At 42.4% G+C, this 8,043-nt stretch overlaps 1 protein-coding gene across 1 annotated transcript in view; it reads right to left on the bottom strand.

The window, feature by feature from the left end:
• NECAB1 (N-terminal EF-hand calcium binding protein 1) overlaps positions 1–55 on the bottom strand; it is a 342,508-nt gene extending 342,453 nt beyond the window's left edge. The window contains exon 1 of the mRNA XM_069731596.1: positions 1–55. This exon is cut by the window's left edge and continues 354 nt beyond it. The gene's annotated coding sequence lies outside the window, so the exon portion shown is untranslated.
• Positions 56–8,043: the final 7,988 nt, after the last annotated feature.

The following is an 8,043-nucleotide window of genomic DNA, read 5'->3' as shown; positions in this document are numbered from 1 at the left end:
GCAACAGAAATTATTACAATTGTCTTAATTCTTTGGAAAAAGCAGAAACAAATCCATAGATGAGAGATCACTGATGTTAAAGGTTAGAATATACGCTGTGAGCGCCATCCAGTGGTCAAGAAATGGAACTGTGCAACTACAGCAAGGATTGCTGCTAAAATATTGAATTTATGTCGCGACTCACGAGAATAATTAGTGCTCTTTCCTCCATGTTTGGGTCCTATGACCTTTTTCTCGGATTGCCTTTACCAACATGTATCATACATGAAATCCCAGGCAAAACATTGTTATGAGTAGAACACATAACTTTATATATATTGAATGCACTTGTTTTTTTTTTGTTAGTTTTATACTATATCTGCAGACATGAAAATAAAAAAAAACTTGGTGATATATCCTATTATAGAAATCCACTTATTTCTCCTCCGGAACTGATCACTTATTTTCATTTCACAGAGAAGTGCGTTTTCGTTGAATCCAGACTTTTCCATTACTGAGATAGGAGATGACAGTTGGTGCTCATAAAGTTCTATGGAGAACGGAAACTGTGGTTACAGGAGAACTTGCAGCAGAATGTCCGTGTCTATCACAAGCTCCTCCGCCTCCATAGAACTTTGAAAGCACCAACTGTCATCTGACTCAGTCCAGTAGGAGGTTTCTCTGATAAGATGTGCTACGAAGCTACTTATTCTCTGGTGAGAGTCGAGTTGAAATTATCACATATGTGATAAAGAATTGATTTTTCACATGTTGACTTCTATGAGAAATTTCTCTGTCCTTGGAATGTATGGACGTTTTGTGTTTCATTGAACACCATTGCGCTTGTCTCAGCCTCAATGTTGCCTTGCTATGCAGCAAACCAGTCCAAGAAAGTGTTGTTGTTTAGCTCAGAGGTGGCCATTTTGGGTGCTTTTCGGGTACAGTTTCGAGCAGTAAAATGCTGATTTACACAAATTTCTATTGCCCAATGGACATAAAATACACTGATTCCACATATTGAAAAGAAGCAAAGACTTCACTTTTATTAATAAATAGAAGACAGAATCCAAACTACGATGAATAGATTCTCAGTGGTACTAATACTAAGTGTATAGCATGGTGCTGATGTGTCGGCCCAGTACTAGTCCTAACAAAACCCAAGATAAAATCAAAATCAGCAAATACCCTGCTCTAAATGAATAGTAATAGTGCATGTACAGAACATAGGGGACTTAGTTGACACCATTTTGATCAAAAAGTGTAAAAGCCAACCCACTGCGACAAGGCGTACCCTATCAGGATGGCCCCTAACTCTTTTAGCTCACCTTGCTAAAGTGGGGAAAATAAGTATTTGATACACTTCCGATTTTGAAAGTTTGCCCACCTACAAAAAATGGAGAGGTCTGTCATTTTTATCATGGTACACTTCAACTGTGAGAGACAGAATCTAAAAATAAAACCCAGAAAATGGCATTGTATGATTTTTACATAATTAATTTTCATTTTATTGTATGAAATAAGTATTTGATACAATAGAAAATCAGAACTTGATATTTGGTACATAAACATTTGTTTGCAATTACATACAGTGGGGCAAAAAAGTATTTAGTCAGTCAGCAATAGTGCAAATTCCACCACTTAAAAAGATGAGAGGTGTCTGTAATTTACATCATAGGTAGACCTCAACTATGGGAGACAAACTGAGAAAAAAAAATCCAGAAAATCACCTTGTCTGTTTTTTTAACATTTTATTTGCATATTATGGTGGAAAATAAGTATTTGGTCAGAAACAAACAATCAAGATTTCTGGCTCTCACAGACCTGTAACTTCTTCTTTAAGAGTCTCCTCTTTCCTCCACTCATTACCTGTAGTAATGGCACCTGTTTAAACTTGTTATCAGTATAAAAAGACAGCTGTGCACACCCTCAAACAGTCTGACTCCAAACTCCACTATGGTGAAGACCAAAGAGCTGTCAAAGGACACCAGAAACACAATTGTAGCCCTGCACCAGGCTGGGAAGACTGAATCTGCAATAGCCAACCAGCTTGGAGTGAAGAAATCAACAGTGGGAGCAATAATTAGAAAATGGAAGACATACAAGACCACTGATAATCTCCCTCGATCTGGGGCTCCACGCAAAATCCCACCCTGTGGGGTCAGAAGGATCACAAGAACGGTGAGCAAAAATCCCAGAACCACGCGGGGGGACCTAGTGAATGAACTGCAGAGAGCTGGGACCAATGTAACAAGGCCTACCATAAGTAACATACTACGCCACCATGGACTCAGATCCTGCAGTGCCAGACGTGTCCCACTGCTTAAGCCAGTACATGTCCGGGCCCGTCTGAAGTTTGCTAGAGAGGATTTGGATGATCCAGAGGAGTTTTGGGAGAATGTCCTATGGTCTGATGAAACCAAACTGGAACTGTTTGGTAGAAACACAACTTGTCGTGTTTGGAGGAAAAAGAATACTGAGTTGCATCCATCAAACACCATACCTACTGTAAAGCATGGTGGTGGAAACATTATGCTTTGGGGCTGTTTCTCTGCAAAGGGGCCAGGACGACTGATCCGGGTACATGAAAGAATGAATGGGGCCATGTATCGTGAGATTTTGAGTACAAACCTCCTTCCATCAGCAAGGGCATTGAAGATGAAACGTGGCTGGGTCTTTCAACATGACAATGATCCAAAGCACACCGCAAGGGCAACGAAGGAGTGGCTTTGTAAGAAGCATTTCAAGGTCCTGGAGTGGCCTAGCCAGTCTCCAGATCTCAACCCTATAGAAAACCTTTGGAGGGAGTTGAAAGTCCGTGTTGCCAAGCGAAAAGCCAAAAACATCACTGCTCTAGAGGAGATCTGCATGGAGGAATGGGCCAACATACCAACAACAGTGTGTGGCAACCTTGTGAAGACTTACAGAAAACGTTTGACCTCTGTCATTGCCAACAAAGGATATATTACAAAGTATTGAGATGAAATTTTGTTTCTGACCAAATACTTATTTTCCACCATAATATGCAATTAAAATGTTAAAAAAACAGACAATGTGATTTTCTGGATTTTTTTTTCTCAGTTTGTCTCCCATAGTTGAGGTCTACCTATGATGTAAATTACAGACGCCTCTAATCTTTTTAAGTGGTGGAATTTGCACTATTGCTGACTGACTAAATACTTTTTTGCCCCACTGTAGGTTCTTCACCAAGTTAGCACACGCTGCTGCAGGGATTTTAGCCCACTCCACCATACAGATCTTCTCCAGATCTTTCAGGTATTGGGGCTATCACTGGGGAACATTGAGTTTCAGCTCTCTGTAAAGATTTTCTATTGAATTCAGGTCTGCAGACTGGCTAGGCCACTTCAGGACCTTGAAATGCTTCTTACGGAGCCACTCCTTAGTTTCCCTTGTGTGTTTTGGGTCATTTTAATGCTGGAAGACCCAGCTACAACCCATCTTCAATACTCTTACTGAGGGAAGGAGGTTGTTGGCCAAAATCTAGCTATACATGACCCCATCCATCCTTCCTTCAATGCAGTGCAGTCGTTTTGTTCCCTTTGCAGAAAATCACCCCCAGAGTATGATTATTCCCCCACCATGCTTCATGGTTGGGATGGTGTTCTTGGTGTTGTACTCATCCTTCTTCTTCCTCCAAACACAGCAAATGGAGTTGATGAAAAAAGTTCTATTTTGGTCTCATCTGACTATATGACCTTCTTCCATGCCTCCTCTGGATGATCCAGATGGTTACTGGCGAACTTCAAACAGACCTGGACATGTGTTGGATTGAGCAGGGGGACCTTGCGTGCCTTGCAGGATTTTAATCCATGATGGCATAGTGTGTTACTAAAGGTAATGTTTGAGACTGTGGTCCCAGCTCTCTTCATGTCATTGACCAGGTCCTCCCGTGTAGTTCTGGGCTGCTTCCTGACCTTTTCAGAATCATTCTTGCCCCACAACACAAGATCTTGCATGAAGCCCCAGACTGAGGAAGATTGAAAGTCATTGTGTGTTTCTAAAAATTATGCAATCAGTTGTTGCCTTCTCACCAAGCTACTTGCCTATTATCCTGTAGCCCAGCCCAACCTTTTGCACGCCACAATTTTGCTCCTTGTGTCCTTAGACCACTCTTTTGGTCTTGGCCATGGTGGAGAGGTTGGAGTGTGATTGACTGTGTGTACAGGTGTCTTTAATACAGGTAACAAGATCAAACAGGTGCAATTATACAGGTAATGAGTGCAGAGTAGGAGGGCTTCTTAAAGAAAAACTAACAGGTCTGTGAGAGCCAGAATTCTTCCTGGTTGGTAGGTGATGAAATACTTATTTCATGCAGTAAAATGCAATTTCATTATTTAAAAATCATAAAACGTGATTTTCTATTTTTTATTTTTAGATTCTGTCTCACACAGGTGAAGTGTACCTACAATAAAAATTACAAACCTCTCTATTCATTGCATGTGGGAAAACTTGCAAAATCCACCATGCATCAGATACGTATTTTCCCCACTGTATGTGTCATCAGTCGTCAAAATAGACAGGGGCAGAGCAGGACCTAGACCTGACTATCTAGACACTTGCCCATGGGAAACTATAGAGACAAGAAAAAAAATTAAGCTTGACTTAAGTTGGAACACATGCAGCACATAAACACATGTTCACAATGGCCATGAAAAATATAAAACCTACAAAAAAAAAAATGAGCAAAAACTCTGCTGTAAATATGTAAAAAGCAAGAAGTGCATCTAAATAACAGAGTTTTTTAGTAATACTGTTTTTGATCAAAAATAGCATAAAAGCCATCCCACCACGTCAAGGTAACTCTGATCGGGGCGGTCCTACCCTGTCTAATATTAAAACCTTACCATGTGTCAATGTTGACCTAAGTGTGAATAAGGGCAGACAAAACGACTAGGCCCAACCAGTGAAACACTAGTCTGTGGAAGCTTTATATACAATCTCTAGCTCAGAAAAGGGAGGCCACACCCCGGCTTGCACAGAATGCAATAATAGAAAGAAAAAAAAAAAACACAAAAATTGAGCTTCATTTAACCCCTTTCTGCCATCAGACGTCCTATTCCGTCCATGTGGGGTGGGCTTTACTTCACATGGACGGAATAGTACGTCATAGGCGATCGGCCGCGCTCACGGGGGGAGCGCGGCCGATCGCGGCCGGGTGTCAGCTGCTTATCGCAGCTGACACCCGGCACTATGTGCCAGGAGCGGTCACGGACCGCCCCCGGCACATTAACCCCCGGCACACCGCGATCAAACATGATCGCGATGTGCCGGCGGTGCAGGGAAGCATCGCGCAGGGAGGGGGCTCCCTGCGGGCTTCCCTGAGACCCCCGCAGCAACGCGATGTGATCGCGTTGCTCCGGGGGTCTCCCACCTCCTTCCTGCAGCAAGTCCCGGATCCAAAATGGCCGCGGATCCGGGTCCTGCAGGGAGGGAGGTGGCTTACCAAGTGCCTGCTCAGAGCAGGCACTTGGTAACGCTGCACTGCTCTCAGACAGATCGGTGATCTGTCAGAGTGCTGTGCAAACTGGCAGATCACCGATCTGTATTGTCCCCCCCTGGGACAAAGTAAAAAAGTTAAAAAAAAAATTTACAAATGTGTAAAAAAAAAAAATATATATATTATTCCCATAAATACATTTCTTTATCTAAATTAAAAAAAAAAACAATAAAAGTACACATATTTAATATCGCCGCGTCCGTAACGACCCGACCTATAAAACTGTCCCACTAGTTAACCCCTTCAGTAAACACCGTAAGAAAAAAAAAAAAAAACGAGACAAAGAACAACGCTTTATTATCATACTGCCGAACAAAAAGTGGAATAACACGCGATCAAAAAGACGGATATAAATATCCATGGTACCGCTGAAAGCGTCATCTTGTCCCGCAAAAAACGAGCTGCCATACAGCATCATCAGCCAAAAAATAAAAAAGTTATAGTCCTGAGAATAAAGCGATGCAAAAATAATTATTTTTTCTATAAAATAGTTTTTATCGTATAAAAGCGCCAAAACATTAAAAAAAATGATATAAATGAGGTATCGCTGTAATCGTACTGACCCGAAGAATAAAACTGCTTTATCAATTTTACCAAACGCGGAACGGTATAAACGCCTTCCCCAAAAGAAATTCATGAATACCTGGTTTTTGGTAATTCTGCCTCACAAAAATCGGAATAAAAAGCGATCAAAAAATGTCACGTGCCCGAAAATGTTACCAATAAAAACGTCAATTCGTCCCGCAAAAAACAAGACCTCACATGACTCTGTGGACTCAAATATGGAAAAATTATAGCTCTCAAAATGTGGTAACGCAAAAAATATTTTTTGCAATAAAAAGCGTCTTTCAGTGTGTGACGCCTGCCAATCATAAAAATCCGCTAAAAAACCCGCTATAAAAGTAAATTAAACCCCCCTTCATCACCCCTTTAGTTAGAGAAAAATAAAAAAATTAAAAAAATGTATTTATTTCCATTTTCCCATTAGGGTTAGGGTTAGGGCTAGGGTTAGGGCTAGGGTTAGGGCTAGGGTTAGGGCTAGGGCTAGGGTTAGGGCTAGGGCTAGGGTTAGGGCTAGGGTTAGGGCTAGGGTTAGGGTTAGGGCTAGGGTTAGGGCTAGGGTTAGGGTTAGGGTTAGGGCTAGGGTTAGGGTTAGGGCTAGGGTTAGGGCTAGGGTTAGGGCTAGGGTTAGGGCTAGGGTTAGGGCTAGGGTTATGGTTAGGGCTAGGGTTAGGGCTACAGTTAGGGTTAAGGCTACAGTTAGGGTTGGGGCTAAGGTTAGGGGTAGGGTTTGGATTACATTTGCGGTTGGGAATAGGGTTGGTATTAGGGTTAGGGGTGTGTCTGGGTTAGAGGTGTGGTTAGGGTTACCATTGGAATTAGGGTTAGGGGAGTGTTTGGATTAGGGTTTCAGTTATAATTGGGAGGTTTCCACTGTTTAGACACATCAGGGGCTCCCCAAACGCGACACGGCGTCCGATCTCAATTCCAGCCAATTCTGCGTTGAAAAAGTAAAACAGTGCTCCTTCCCTTCCGAGCTCTCCCGTGTGTCCAAACAGGAGTTTACCCCAACATATGGGGTATCAGCGTACTCAGGACAAATTGGACAACAACTTTTGGGGTCCAATTTCTCCTGTTACCCTTGGGAAAATACAAAACTGGGGGCTAAAAATAATTTTTGAGGGGAAAAAAAGATTTTTTATTTTCATGGCTCTGCGTTATAAACTGTAGTGAAACACTTGGGGGCTCAAAGTTCTCACAACACATCCAGATAAGCTCGTGGGAGGGTCTAGTTTCCAATATGGGGTCACTTGTGGGGGGTTTCTACTGTTTAGGTACATTAGGGGCTCTGCAAACGCAATGTGACGCCTGCAGACCATTCCATCTAAGTCTGCATTCCAAATGGCGCTCCTTCCCTTCCGAGCCCTCCCATGTGCCCAAACGGTGGTTCCCCCCCACATATGGGGTATCAGCGCACTCAGGACAAATTGCACAACAATTTTTGGGGTCCAATTTCTCCTGTTACCCTCGAGAAAATACAAAACTGGGGGCTAAAAAATAATTTTGGGGGGAATTTTTTTTTTTTTTTCACGGCTCTGCGTTAGAAACTGTAGTGAAACACTTGGGGGCTCAAAGTTCTCACAACACATCTAGATAAGTTCCTTGGGGGGTCTAGTTTCCAATATGGGGTCACTTGTGGGGGGTTTCTACTGTTTAGGTACATTAGGGGCTCTTCAAACGCAATGTGACGCCTGCAGACCATTCCATCTAAGTCTGTATTCCAAATGGCGCTCCTTCCCTTCCGAGCCCTCCCATGCGCCCAAACGGTGGTTCCCCCCCACATATGGGGTATCAGCGCACTCAGGACAAATTGCACAACAACTTTTGGGGTCCAATTTCTCCTGTTACCCTCGGGAAAATACAAAACTGGGGACTAAAAAATAATTTTTGTGGGAAAAATTTTTTGTTTTATTTTTACGGCTCTGCATTATAAACTTCTGTGAAGCTCTTGGTGGGTCAAAGTTCTCACCACACATCTAGATAAGTTC

Source organism: Ranitomeya imitator, chromosome 6 (assembly GCF_032444005.1).
Source record: "Ranitomeya imitator isolate aRanImi1 chromosome 6, aRanImi1.pri, whole genome shotgun sequence".
Taxonomy (NCBI): Eukaryota; Metazoa; Chordata; class Amphibia; order Anura; family Dendrobatidae; genus Ranitomeya; species Ranitomeya imitator.
The sequence above is the reverse complement of the archived record's forward strand: the minus strand, read 5'-3'. Positions and strand labels throughout refer to the sequence as shown.